Genomic DNA, 14,525 nt, shown 5'->3' with positions numbered 1-14,525 from the left:
TGTTATTTGCCAGAAGCATCATCTTAAAAATGGCAATGAAATTGTATTTTTTTTAATATTGTAATTGTACGAACAATAACTTTTCCACATTTTTTTCAGATTTTCTTGGTAAGTACACATATTTTTAGTTCACAGTTTTCCTTCTTGTGGAATGACCACACTGTAACTTTGTAGGTACTCTGTGTATACAAAGAAAACACTATGTCATTATTCCGTTTAACTAGTTCAGTTACAAGTAAAAATTTAGGGAACAATATTACCATTTTACCCTGCACTCTGGAAGTTTTATGTTTGTTTAGAGTTACTGTACTTGTATTTATTTTTGGCATTAAAATCTTTATATTATAATCTATATCAATAATTTTTGGCATTAAAATATTATAGTCTTATACTCTTATCTATATCAATAAGATTTCAAATTATGAAAATTATCTTCTATGAATAATTTTAAACCATGATAATTAAAAATGAACCACAATAATCATCATGTGTTATAACGTATATTACTAACAATATAATTGTAATAATTTTTGATCTATAGTGAAAAACTGTAAGTATATATAGTGATGTTTGCATATATTAATAGATTCATAGTTGTATTTGTGTGCAATTTTAAATTTGTATATGCTAAAAGGCATATCTATGTTTAACCAAAATGTGCTAAATCCATTGTTTTCTTTTGAATAAAATGAACTGTAATTGTTAGTTTATACCTATTTATAATTTCGTTATTTGATAGTTTTATTTTTCGGATGAGTTGAAAAACTTCTCTCGCAAACTATCATTAAGGCCTATTAATTAAAGAATCATACTCTTTAATTTGTCAATGGATAATCTATTGTAAATACAGTTTTAAAGTTTGATATTGATAGTGTTGAATATGTACCTAAATTCTAGATCGTTTTCTTTTGTCAACAATTGAATTACAACCCAAAGGTTTTAGCTAAGCGGTAAAATCAATTAGAAATTTGAAAATTTTAAAAATCATCGTTTACGAAGAGAGATACAGTTGGATGTTTTAAATTGATTTCCTGAAATTATATATTTTGCATAGCATCGGTTGGTTCCAACTTCCAAGAATACAAAATGCTTTATAATCGGATGACTTAGATGAAAGCTTGAAATATACATATTATCTAATATATAAAATTATCGTGTCACAGTGTACCTTACTTCCCCGAAACGGCTCAACCGATTTCAATGAAATTTTGTGTATACATTTGGTAAGTCTGCAATAGATTTATATTCGAGAAAATTTCTAAAATTCAACTTTTTAAAGGTGGTTGAAATGGGGAATTATTATTATTATCTGTTATTATTTGTTATTTATTAATATTAATATTATTATTTGTTATTTATTAATAATGTTATTTGATTGTTTGTATAGGATTGCCATTGGTTACATAAACTATGAACAGACCATTTTTCATTATCAACTAATTGAATTTATTTTATTTGTGAGTTGTACAATGCCGGATTAGCTTTTTTAGGCTGCCAAAAAAGTCGATCTGCAAGCATGCGAAATATAAGAACCCAAAGAACAGAAGACCAAATCCAGCTAGATAATACTAATGTGCGTGTGAACATGGCGCGATTCTATACAAACAACCAAATAACAGTATTAATAATAATAATAATATTAATTAATAACAAATAATAATATTAATAAATAACAAATAATAATAATAATAATAATTATTCCCCATTTCAACCACGCTTAAAAAGTTGAATTTTAGACATTTTCTTGAATATAAACCTATTCGCAGACCTGCCAAATGTATATAGGTACAAAATTTCATTGAAATTGTTTAAGCCATTTTGGGGGAGTATGGTAACAAACACTGTGACACCATAATTTTATTTATTAGATTTGACAGTACTTCTTTAGGCTTTAAATTTAACATATTTAAATAAATAATATACTTATAGATTCATATTTTATTATTATTTTCCAGGTGAACGTATGAACATTATATTTTGAGTTTTTTATTTCTTTGCTCTTCGTATTTTATTTTTATTTGAAAAGTTCTTAGTGAATCTACAAAATAAATGCATTATCTTCATTCTCAAAATTGTTTTTTTAATGAATTGGAAATCATAGAAAATAAACATTTCAAATCTGGAACGGTCGTAAGTTGTTATAAAAGCTAGTGGGAATGGGAGAATGTGACCTGTCCCGAATGTATAGGTAATTCAATTTAAAACAATTTTTCATAAGTATTCTATAACGCCGGAGTCATTAGGTTGCAAAAAACTTGTAAAATTTACGAAACGATCGGACAAAGTCGAGGGGCTGGCTAAAAAACATGTAAAATTCGCCAAAAATTAAATTATCGGTTTGCAAATTCTAAAAACTGGTTTGAAATTATTTGCAATTAATTTTCAAAATATTGGCATAGATTTCGAAACGATTGGACGAAGTCAGGGGGCCAACTTCACACACATTAATTGTACATAACATCATATATTTTATAATATGTATTATTAAAAAAAAAATCATTAAAATAACAACAACAAAAAAGTATATAAAAAAAAATTTAATTAATCAAAATATCAAAATATTGAAAGATAAATCTGAGTCTGAATCTGAAGAAATTATATCACCAGTTTCTACCATCATTAGAACATTACGTTCGCCTTCTTTAGGTTGTTCGTTCATCACTAAAACAGTTATGTGTACTTTGTCCCAAAAGGGTTCGTTCACCTATTTTACATGTTTCACAAAATTCTTTCACATTTCCGGAATGACGTGTTCCACCCTTACTCGAGTACGTCTTTTATTTGTAGGTGTTTTTATGCGTCCGGACATAACTTTTCACTGACTACCGTGTGAGCTCTATTGCATTTAGTTTAGAGGTATTTAGGTAATCGCAACACGGTTTTGTTATGGTCTTTCGTCTATCGTCTTTTATGTTTATGTCGTATTGTTTTTGAATTGTTTTAACTTTTTTCAATAATTCGCTTTTTACTGTACGATTTCAAGCCTATCAATAGTTGCTTGTTTTCTCCAAGACACAACTGGTATTTTATGTTTCTTCGCGGAATGGTATGCTGCATTATAAATTACAATGATGGCGTTTTCTTTCAGTAATGGCCGAGTGTTAACAAACCATTCATAAAAAGTATCGCCATTCATCTCATCATGGTAGTCCGCAGTATTGGTTTTAGATTCAGAACATAAAAGGCCCTCTGGGACAAAACCGTCTGTCAACCCGATGTGTAATACGATGAGATACTAAACTTTTGTCTTGTTGTAAGGCCTCTGAGAAATGACACACGGTTCCGCACAATATACCTTTTTACCTAATCGATTCCGCACATTTTCGTAATTTCAAGCTTCTTCTTATTTACTCTTAATTTGACAAGATTTAAAATTGTTGCAACGTTGCCAGTTAAATGTAAAATAAAAATAATACTAAATAAAACAAATAATTACAATTGTATTTCAATTTTTTCACTTAATCTATGACTAATTTATAATAAACGTGAATAATATAGTGGTTCGATTGTTATCTAAATATTTAATATCTTAATAATGTAAAATATGTATAAATCTTTTTTATATAATTTTAATTTTAAAACTCTATTGCTGAAATACAATACTAATACAATACAAAAATGGTCAAATTAGTTAGGTAAATAATAACTAAAAATGTACGTAATGAAATGAATAAATAAAATAGTTAAATAAAAGAAGTTTATTACAATTTTTTTCCTAGATATCGAATGAATTAGGAGTGTCAGCCGGATGATGTCACCTTTTAAGTCCAGAACTAATTTTTTTCTGAATTTGGAAAAATAAACATGGTGCAATTTTTGTCAGAAGAGCAGCACCAATTTAAAAGTTAATCGCATTTGCTAACACCGACTAATCGATGTTTATAGCCATTAACAACAGCTAGTTCTTTTCTGACACAATAATATGAATTTATATATTATTCATATTAAATTATAAACACAAACAACGTTTATAAGTCAATAGTAAAACACAATAATGCGATAGCAATATACGTACTAATAGGTATCGAACAGATTTCGGATAGTAATGTTTCTTTCGGATTGATCCAGATTTTATGCTCAGTAATTGTAAAGACCTAATATATTATATATAAACCAAACAATTTTTATACATAAGTTAAGATCTAATTTTGAGTTGGTTTTCATTTGTGTTTTTTTCAATTTCAAAAATGGTAAACTAACTCAAAATATTTTTTATTTATTGAGAACTTTTGAAATAAATAAATTACTTGATTTGCTCCTCTATTCGTAACATAAATACATAAATTAACTGACTACTAGGTATTGTTTTCTAGCACTCGAACGTTTTGAAAGTAAAAAGTTTTTGTTTTTAGTTATTGTTTTATATTAAACTATTTCAAGCAAGGGATTACAAATGCGATGTATTTTGAGATCATAAATATATCATAAATCTCTTTTTATATATTTTTATAACAAAGACAAATATTACATACATTTTGTATTTTTATTTAATGAATTTTTTGGTAAAAAAGTCAACAAAATTATTTGTATGATACAATATTGTGAATATTTACTAATTAATAACTACATTTTTATTTGATTGCAGAGTACCCGAGTACGTTATCAGTTTTATTTTTAAATGAATGATTGTCTTTTGGTTCTTATTCTTACAATGTTTTCCATTTAGAAATGTATTGATATTCTAACAATTTTATTTTGATTTATTAACTAGATACTTAATTACTCTCAATATTTTCAAACTTTTTCTTACTTACCTAGTACTATCATAGATTTGAATCCCTTCAGTTAGTGATAAGGATAACCCATTATTGAGTATCTGATACTACTATCATGGTCTAGATGATTTTTTTCAAATTCTCTAACATAATAACTTTCGAGTTTTTAATACTTTAGAGCTTATCAACATTTTAAAATGCCTTATCAATATTTCAATCACATATTTTGAGTGATTTAAAATGTATTACCTAGTCTATTAAAATGAACAATTTATTTAAATTTGTGGTATTTTGTTATTAAATTTCGAATAGCTTACCATATATCCATATCATATACTCGTATTAATAATTACAAAATTATTTTGTTTTTATTATTATTTTGTTTTTAGTACAATTTCTGATAGGTACGTATGTATTTTATTTTATTTACTAAAATGTATTTATAATTATTTGAGTTGTGTTTTCCTACATACCATTTCTTAAAATATTCCTCTGAATAATATTACGGATTTCTATTTTATAACTTATACTTTGTCCAAAATGAACACAACATAAGATTTGATGCATCAGTTAATGTCGTTTAAATTAAATCAAATTATTAGTTCCTGGTGCTTAAAGTAATGATACTTAGGCCTGGGCACCGACTTATTTTTGACCCCAACTAACACCTCAGTCTTAAGGTATGAAGGACTAGCTGGGTGTGTAGTGGTGTAATAGATCGTAAAGCAGTGGGCACGATCTTCGGGAAAATACTATTTCCCTGTTTATAATCTTGGTTTTCAACTGATATGTTGTCATTGTCAATTGGTAGATTAAAGAGGGACCTAATGTGCCATTGTATAACAAAATCATACCGTTCTTGCAGACGTTCTATTGCAACTTCATAGTTTGCATCTATCATTGGGACAAACTTGGTCAGGTCTAATACAGAACAAGTAATTCTTGACCGGAGATACTAGAATTTTTGAGCAATCATAGTCGAAAAACAATCAAAAAGACATTCCCAATCTTGAATATCATCGTAAAATACTAGTAATGTAATGACGGGGAATTCAGCACGTCTATGAAATTCTGACATATTGAACGTTGAGTATTTTTATCTTTATAATTTGAATATTGAACCAGAAATTGAACAACCTACCACCCAGTGCTAAGTATAAAGTATATTAAGATGACGCCGGTTATGCAGTTTGATTCAACTCATACATTTTTTAAATTTCATAAAGATCGCTATAAAGAAATCAATAAGTACATATTATCTTCCTTTAATAGAGATCAAACCTTTTCTGATCCTGATCTAAACTCCTTTGTTTGTGCGTTATCTGATGCTCTTCACTTCACTGTACTCAAATGCGTCCCTAAGTCTTCATTTATTAAGTCCAGTTTTCCTTCATGGGTCTCTAAGCACATGAAGGATCTAATTTTCCAAACGAAAAGAGCACACCCGCGCTATAGAACATCAGGTTCAATTGCTCACTATCGAAAGTTTTCCTTTCTTCGGGCACTCAATAAATTTGAGGCGAAAAGGTGCTTCAAAAGCTTTTTCCCTAATGCTGAGAAGTCGTAAAACAATGATCCCAAGAATTTTTGGGACTTCGTCCTAATCCTATTCCCGAAACTGTTTTCCATAATAATACAGCAGGACAAGATGAACAACATTCTGCCAATTTGTTTTTTTATTTTTTTAATTATGTATTTACACCCAAGCGTAGCAACTATGATCTTTCCAGCATTAATATCTTAGAGTATATCCTGTCTCATAACTGTTTTTTCTCAGTTGATGATGTTTTTGACGGTCTTGTTTCTCTGCGTTATACTAAGTCTATTGGACCTGATGGATTATTTGGATTATTTTTATTTAATGTTAGGCATTCTATCTATTTTTCACTGTGGCTTTTATTTAGAAGCTGCTTGAATGACGAAAATTTTCCAGATATATGGAAACTGTGTTCTATTTTTCTATTACTGAAATCAAGAGATGCATCACTAATCTTCAACTATAGGCCAATCTCAATTCTTTCAAACATTGCTAAGGTATTCGAATCAATAGTATTCAATAATATTCAACCAAGCGTCAGCAGGTTTTTAATGGCGGAACAGCATGGTTTCCGCCTTTCCGGTCTGGACATTCTACAACTATAGATTTACTATTTACTTGAAATGCAGTCCTTTGTAATTATAATTTAGACGCTTGTTAGTTCACTTGCAAGTTGATGTCATCTTCACTGACTTCTGCAAAGCTTGTAGATCACCATATACTACAATGTGGCTTGCAAGCAACCGGTTTCGGAGAGCCACTTTTATCGTGGTTTTGTTCTTGTATTGATGATAGGAAACAATTTGTTAAAATTCATGGAGTTTAATCAGATATACTTCCCGTGTTATCCAGGTTCCTTCAAGGCCACCTCTCTCCTCTACTGTTTTCTATATTTTTAAATAGTATTAAAATACATTAAAACATACACAGCTACTAGCGTTTGAGGATGATGTAAAAGTATTCCATGGACTTTCTAAATGACTGTCTTGTAATACAAGATGATCAGAATACACTTGTTGCACAGAATTGGATTTCAATATTGCTAAATGTTACCATATGACTTTTACACATCAAAAATCCCAAATTAATTTTAATTATGTAATCAATGGGACTATTCTGTTATCACTTGATAAATCTGTCACTGATCTAGGTTTTGTCTTCTGTCCTCCGCTCAGCTCAAATACACATATGAAGCGTGTTTGTTACAAGTCATTAATAATCTTTGGTTTTATGAAGTGCATAACAACTGAGTTTAAATTAGCACCTCCCCTTAAGACACTGTATTGTTAGCTCGTTAAGCCTATCCTTAAATATGGTGCTGTCATTTGGGATCCTAGTACTATTCAAAACCCATTAATGCTTGAACGAGTTCAAAATAATTTTTTTAAATATGTCAATCATGTACTCAATAATGAATATCCTCCTCATTATTACTTACCAGTACTCGAGTATCTTAAACTAGATTCACTAGCAGATCCTAGCTTCTAACCTTAAATTTCTATCCAAATGATTAAATGGGTAGATTGATTCCCACACATTCTCTCGCTAATTTCTTTAAATGTCCCTTCGCGCTTTAATCGTCGGCATCCTTCCCCTCTAATATTGGTTTAAATGAATCACTTCGGAGCTGTATATCTATTGCCAATTCAGATCCCTCCTTTTCTATCTCTCAAAAATAAACATGTTTTTATCATTATACTTCACTGTTGTATCACACTAGTGTAATTTAATTGTATGAAAATTAAATGTAAATTCGGCTCACGCCCGTATTGTATGCTAAAATGAAATAAAATAAAATATATGGTTAATGTACGACGCAATCCTTCGATGAAAAGGGTCTACACCAAGAGATGAATTGTTAAGATTGAAGGAATACAGTCCAGCCAAAAAATAAATATCAGCTATATCCATAAGATGGCAATAAAAATAGCAACGGACGATTCTGGGTAGTAGCATCACACAACCGGCGAATGGATGGCTGTCGGCGTGACTAAATGGAATCAACTTCTTCCCTAGGGCATTACCCAATAACAGTCGTTGGGAACCAGCGTTAACTCGGCTTCCCAGCCACGGCGCCACTAAATTACTAAACTAAATACTGGCCTGAGACAAAATCCATGCATGGACTAACGGCCGCTAGCCGACATCAGATATTGACGGGCGGCATCAGTAAGTCCACGGGCAATAACCATTCACAACGACGCAGAGGGTGAGACAGTGAGTATAATTACGAGTGTGCAGCACATAATCATTCAGTTTATCTATCTTACATTGCTTGACCCACTCAGGCAGACATGCGAGGAATAGACACTTTTATTAACAGCGCACTCCGTCGGTAACCTCCTCAAAAACGGAACAGAATAATTTATGCAGTAAACTTCATTCCATTAATATTCGGAACAGTAAAACAAGGTAAAAATACAATTATAAATGCCGAACTTAACAGAACAATAATAATATTATATGGCATTTCTGGTCCAACAACTAATAAACATATACTACAAGTTATGGTTAATCAATTGCCTATTTTCACAACCAATCCATATAAAATAATAAAATTCGATCAAAATAATAATATAAAAACATATTGGCAGCTATTAGAGCTGTATGCGTATAATATTACAAAAAAAAATAATAAATAGCACAAACTACAATAAATCATAAGAACCGAAATGCAAGAAGGATTATATTTCTCATATTATAATTCCTTTTGGTCGAACAGAATTAAAAATATAAAAATGCAGCTATCCAGGATTTTGGCTAGCACAAGTTCTACGGTATGAAAATAATATGCAGCCCATCTTTACTAAACAATAAATATTACTATCTATAGTGATAAGAATAATAAAACACGACAATATTATGTTCAAATAAATAATTATAGTAATGATAATAATATTATTGGTGATTTAAAGCCACGATTCAACATATTTTATAACTCACAAGACACAATCAATAATAACTATGCACATCATGATACCTTAATAGATAACTTCTACCTTATTGATATGTAGTGGAAGGAAATACAAAGAATGTGTATAATATTGGGATACCTATGAATAGTTCTATAGAAATTAAAATTACTTAATTCTATCAAAGAATAGAAAGAATAGAAAGAAAAAGGATTAGCTGGTTGTAAGAAATACCTATTTTTATATTTATTTTTCATTAACATGTAATTGATATCCGACTTCTAATACTTCGTAGAGATATATTAGTAAGATGAGCATTTTATTCTTTTAATACAATTTGAGATTTAAATAAAGATTTTCGTCTTTAACCTAACAATTTCTTGAATCTACAGAATATTTAACATTTTAACCTCCAGAATTACATACTTATGTTATAATATAGTTATACTAAAACAATTGAAATTTGTTACAATGTTGTTTATTTTTATAGAATTGGTAAAATTTTACCAAACATATCTCAGAGACAGTATGTATAATTCGTGTACTAAAATAAAGTAATAATATAAAGTAACTAAATATATAGCATTATAGGTGGTAGTGGTCAGAAAACCATGACCAAGACCTAGACTTCTATCGTCTTCTCACTGCAAGGCTCTTGTATTGTTTAAAGTTTAAATAAAACAATTTAAACCCGGTCTATGCTAGATGTTTTTTAATTCTCATGATCTCTAATATATTATAACAATACTAGTAAAGTAATAAATACCTAAGCAGTAGCGTATCTAGAAAACAATTTAAATGTTGTTTTTATTTAAATATGTTCGGTGGTCTGAGGTGACCGGAGGAGTACGATTGCGCGCGTCTTACCTTTTTGGGTATACGATTGCGTGCAGTGTCAGAATAACAAAAGACAAAATTTTAATTACTCAAAGGCGTACGATTGCGCGTGAAATTGGGTTCGACGTTGCCAAATGTATTACGTAAATAATAAAAAATACAAAAAGTAAATATCAAAAAAATGTTATTTAAAAAAAATTAAAAAATTAACGTAAATAATACAAAATAAAGAAATTTAATAATTGAAAAAATATAATACTCGTAAATCAACATTTAAATTAAATTTTAAACCCCCGATACCTATTTCTAACTATGGCCAAATACTTAAGTAAATTGTCTAGCGTTTTATTGTTTACATAATGTTTGTGTTCATTTTCCAGATTTTCAATTTTCCAAGATTCTTCCTTCGATTTTGGTTTTATTACACCTTTGGAAATGGTTAATAATTTGGTAACTGTTTCTGCCCCGAGTTTCCATAAGGGTAGTTATAACAACAAATATTAGTGGATGAGCACTATTAAACTGTGCATTATATGTACTATGGAAACTTTCAGTCCTAAAAATAAATAATATTATATTATAGTTAGCACTTTTTTTTTTAAACTATTATTAGTAAATATTTACCTAGGATTTGATGATGGTGTTTCAGCCCATAAACTAGGTGGAAATAAACAAATCGGTTCAATATACGTTTCCAAAACATAATCCGAAAAAAGTCGTCCAACTGAAATATTTGGACATACACTTATAAGTTTGACAAAAGCATCCTCGACATCATCTGGAGAGATAAAAGAAAGTCCGAAAAATGATTTAAGCCATATTTGTAAATCGTTATTTTATCGTTATATGCCATTCTTTATTTTGATTCACCATTAATTGATTTACCATGGACCTATATATTTGGCTTAAAAGTTAAAATAATATAGCGTGAGCAATCGTACGCTTAAAAAGGTACCGCTGATATGGACCGCGCGCAATCGTTTCGTGTGTGAGGTGACAACCCCAACTCTGGATACGCCATTTATCAAAAATTCCAGCTATAATTAAATCCGGGAATAACGGTTAGCGGAAAAAAATGAACTTTTTATATGATAAATACGATCAAGGTATACCAATGAGTTCTACTAGTTTGTGGAACTGCAGTCTTGTGCATAAATCAAATCTAATACCAAATTAATTTTTCAGCTTTGATTGAAGTAAATACTATAAATTCATTCTGTTCTGATTTTGCCGCAACAAAATGCGTCTAACTGTTCAATAATTAATATTTTTGCTCGTTATTGAAGTATAGAAACACCCATTTTCCGTTCTTTTTTAAATTTAAATTCTATTAATATACCTATGACTAATGCGTTATGAAGAAATATAAGTTAGATAAGCCCATGTAAATTGTTCAATGGCGATCTTGAAATAAAAGATTATATACTTCTTTAATAATTATTAATTATATTGTGTAATCATTTTATGACACATATATAATAAACATTAAATTGTATAATACAATATATCAAAATTAATTTAATTACATTGTTAACTTTCAACATGTGTTTATTTCATTTTTTTATTTAATAATTACATGTGTATTCAAGTCTTAATAAATAGTATATAATTATTAATTATATTATACTTCATAAAAATTATAAAAATACAACATTGAAAAATGTAAAGATTTTATCATTTTAATATTGGAAAGAAAACAATAATGTGTGATATTTATATTTTTCAAATAAACTTTACATTAAAAAATAATTATTTTGTATATTCAATTACGAAATACATAAATTAGTAATCAAACAACTTTTGAGCCACTTTGTATTAAATATCAAATGAGTTAAAATAATATTGAAAGTGTTCATAGAAACTTTTGGCTCAAAATGTCATGCATTTACGGTTATTAGTTTTTGAGTCACATTAAAAGAATAAAATTGATTTTTTTACCAAGGTAGTCTTATTTTCCTGTGCGACATATAAATACATCTGTTATAACACATTTTCTGTGACTGTCGGCAATTGCAGAAAAAACAATTTTTCACGGTATATCTGTTAGCAGATATTTTTATAATTTATTTAATATATAAAATGCCTAGGAATCCTACATAATACCTGGTGTTTTGTAAAAAAGTGTAATCTTTAGATTTCTTGGTTATAGTATGGACTACTTATAACTAACTATTACTAACTTTTAATAACATTTTAAACCTTATACCTTACCTATGTAAATTGAATATTTTCAAATTTTTAACTAAACTCAATTTGTCAATTTTTTGAGATTATGATACATTTTGTTAATATTTGAACTTTGAGGTACAATAGGAAAATTGCTTATATTATATAATTTTGAACTGCGATTATATAATTTATGAGGAACCTTGAATAATATTTTGAAACTTTTTTACACAAAACCTTAATAATATCTATTGAAATTTACTCTATAATATAATATACCAGGGCTTGAAAAACGTTTTTATTACGTTACGAGTTTTAATTTCATTAAAATCGATAGCGAACAACATATAGAAAAACGATAAACGATTGAAAACGGATAACGAATAACGAAACAGAAACGATATTCGATAATTAATTTTGAATTACATGACAGAAAACAATATTTATAAATGATTAAAACATAACATTGCCAGAAAAAAATATATATTTATAAAATTATTACTATCGGTAAATTAAATAATATAGTTATTTTTGTAAAAATGTGACTAAATAGTAAATACTGGGTACCTACCTAATCAGAATAAAATAAATGTAAAAAGAAGTTTAAAATAGCAATAAATATTTCATAGAAAAAATAAGCAATAAAAAAAAAATACCAATTACATTTTATAAATAGGCCTTCTGAGAAAGTACCTAGTAACGTTGATGGATACACGTTACCCGTATGGGTCTGTCACATCGAAAATACCTTCAGTCATCAACACCAACGAATGATGATACATCGGTAATACTTTTCATAAGTCATCAATATTAACAAAAAAAATACATTTTAAGTAGTATATGCAATGTGAATTTTAATATTATACTACTGTTGTTATACAAATGATTGGTTCACTTATGAGTTATGAATTATGGGAATTACCAGAAAATTATTCATTCGAGTTAGCAGTAAAAATAATTCAACCTTACAGTACTATGGTTATAATATTATTAAAACAAGTTTGACAAACGTATCAATGGTAATATAGCACCATAGATAATAAAGATCTATATTCTTCTTCTTCGTTTACTTAGGCTTGAAACAGACCATTATAAGGTCAAATATGCCACTTCAACAATTCCTCTTCATTGCATTCTATCTACTGCCAAATTGATGCTATAAGTAGCATCCACTCGTGATAAGTCTCTCTTCGCCGTATCGAATCATCTTTGACATGGTTTCCTTATTTGCCTTTTTCCACTCACATTTCCATCGAGCACTTTTCTTATAAGTTTTCTTATATAAGACATCCTTCTGCATGCCACATGTGCCCAGGCCATTCCAGTATTTTGCAATTAAGATAATTTGCAAATGTTTGGTTTATTATAACGTCTATGTAAATCTTCATTTTTTCTTCTTTCAAAAACTAATAAGTCTATATTTGACATGGGACCATAAATTCTTCTTAATATTTTTCTTTTAAAGATGGCTAGCTTCTGGTTTTTAAAATAGGTTTTTTATACTTAAGGTTTTGCTCTCCGGTTATAATAACCAAAATAAGTCATAGGTTTTGGTGTCGGTTTTTAAACCCAGTTTTCTATAACTATGGTTTTGGTCTTTAGTTAACCGCTCATACACAGATTAAAAAAAAAATTAAGTATTTTTAATACAACACCTTTTCATTTGGGTTCATACTTGACTAACACAACATACTAAACACAACTTTTTTTCTAGATAAAAAGAATTTAAATATCAAGAAAAAACCTACTATCTAGGTATAAACAATTTTTAAAAAACTTTAAAAATCAATAACGATTAGAACATTCGAATAACAGTTTCACAAGAATAGACAGTATACACTAACGAAGTCCAAATTCACATCACGAAAATACGGAATCACAAATTATAATACATTTAAACGAATTAATATACGATCATATACGATCTATTTGTATAATTTGTTAATAATTTGTACGTACCTATATTTTTTCAATAACAAGTTATTACGACTGGTCGACGTCGGACATTACATATTATATTATTTACTGATAAGAATAACACTAATAACAAAGAATTAATAAGTAACCAGTATTGACAAATTTAATCAAACTAATCGCTATTTTAATTAGGTAGGTATTAAATATTTTTTGCAATTCAAAATCTTAATCTAATGGCTAGTACCTGCATAAGTGCATAACAGCCGGTGTTCATAAAACACGAACAAATATATATAATAATATACTAAATACTAGGTATATATATATATAATATAATATATACCTAATAGTATATATGTGTAATTTTGTTTGTTCGGTGGACTAATAATAATAATAAGCCGATCGATTTTCAATAACTATAATAGAAAACTTTTATTAGTA

At 28.6% G+C, this 14,525-nt stretch overlaps 1 pseudogene; it reads right to left on the bottom strand.

Moving 5' to 3' along the window:
- Positions 1-10,279: 10,279 nt before the first annotated feature.
- LOC111027602 lies at positions 10,280-10,854 on the bottom strand (annotated as a pseudogene).
- Between the last annotated feature and the right edge of the window lie 3,671 nt (positions 10,855-14,525).

Source organism: Myzus persicae, unplaced genomic scaffold (assembly GCF_001856785.1).
Source record: "Myzus persicae strain clone G006 unplaced genomic scaffold, MPER_G0061.0, whole genome shotgun sequence".
Classification (NCBI taxonomy): domain Eukaryota; kingdom Metazoa; phylum Arthropoda; class Insecta; order Hemiptera; family Aphididae; genus Myzus; species Myzus persicae.
The sequence above is the reverse complement of the archived record's forward strand: the minus strand, read 5'-3'. Positions and strand labels throughout refer to the sequence as shown.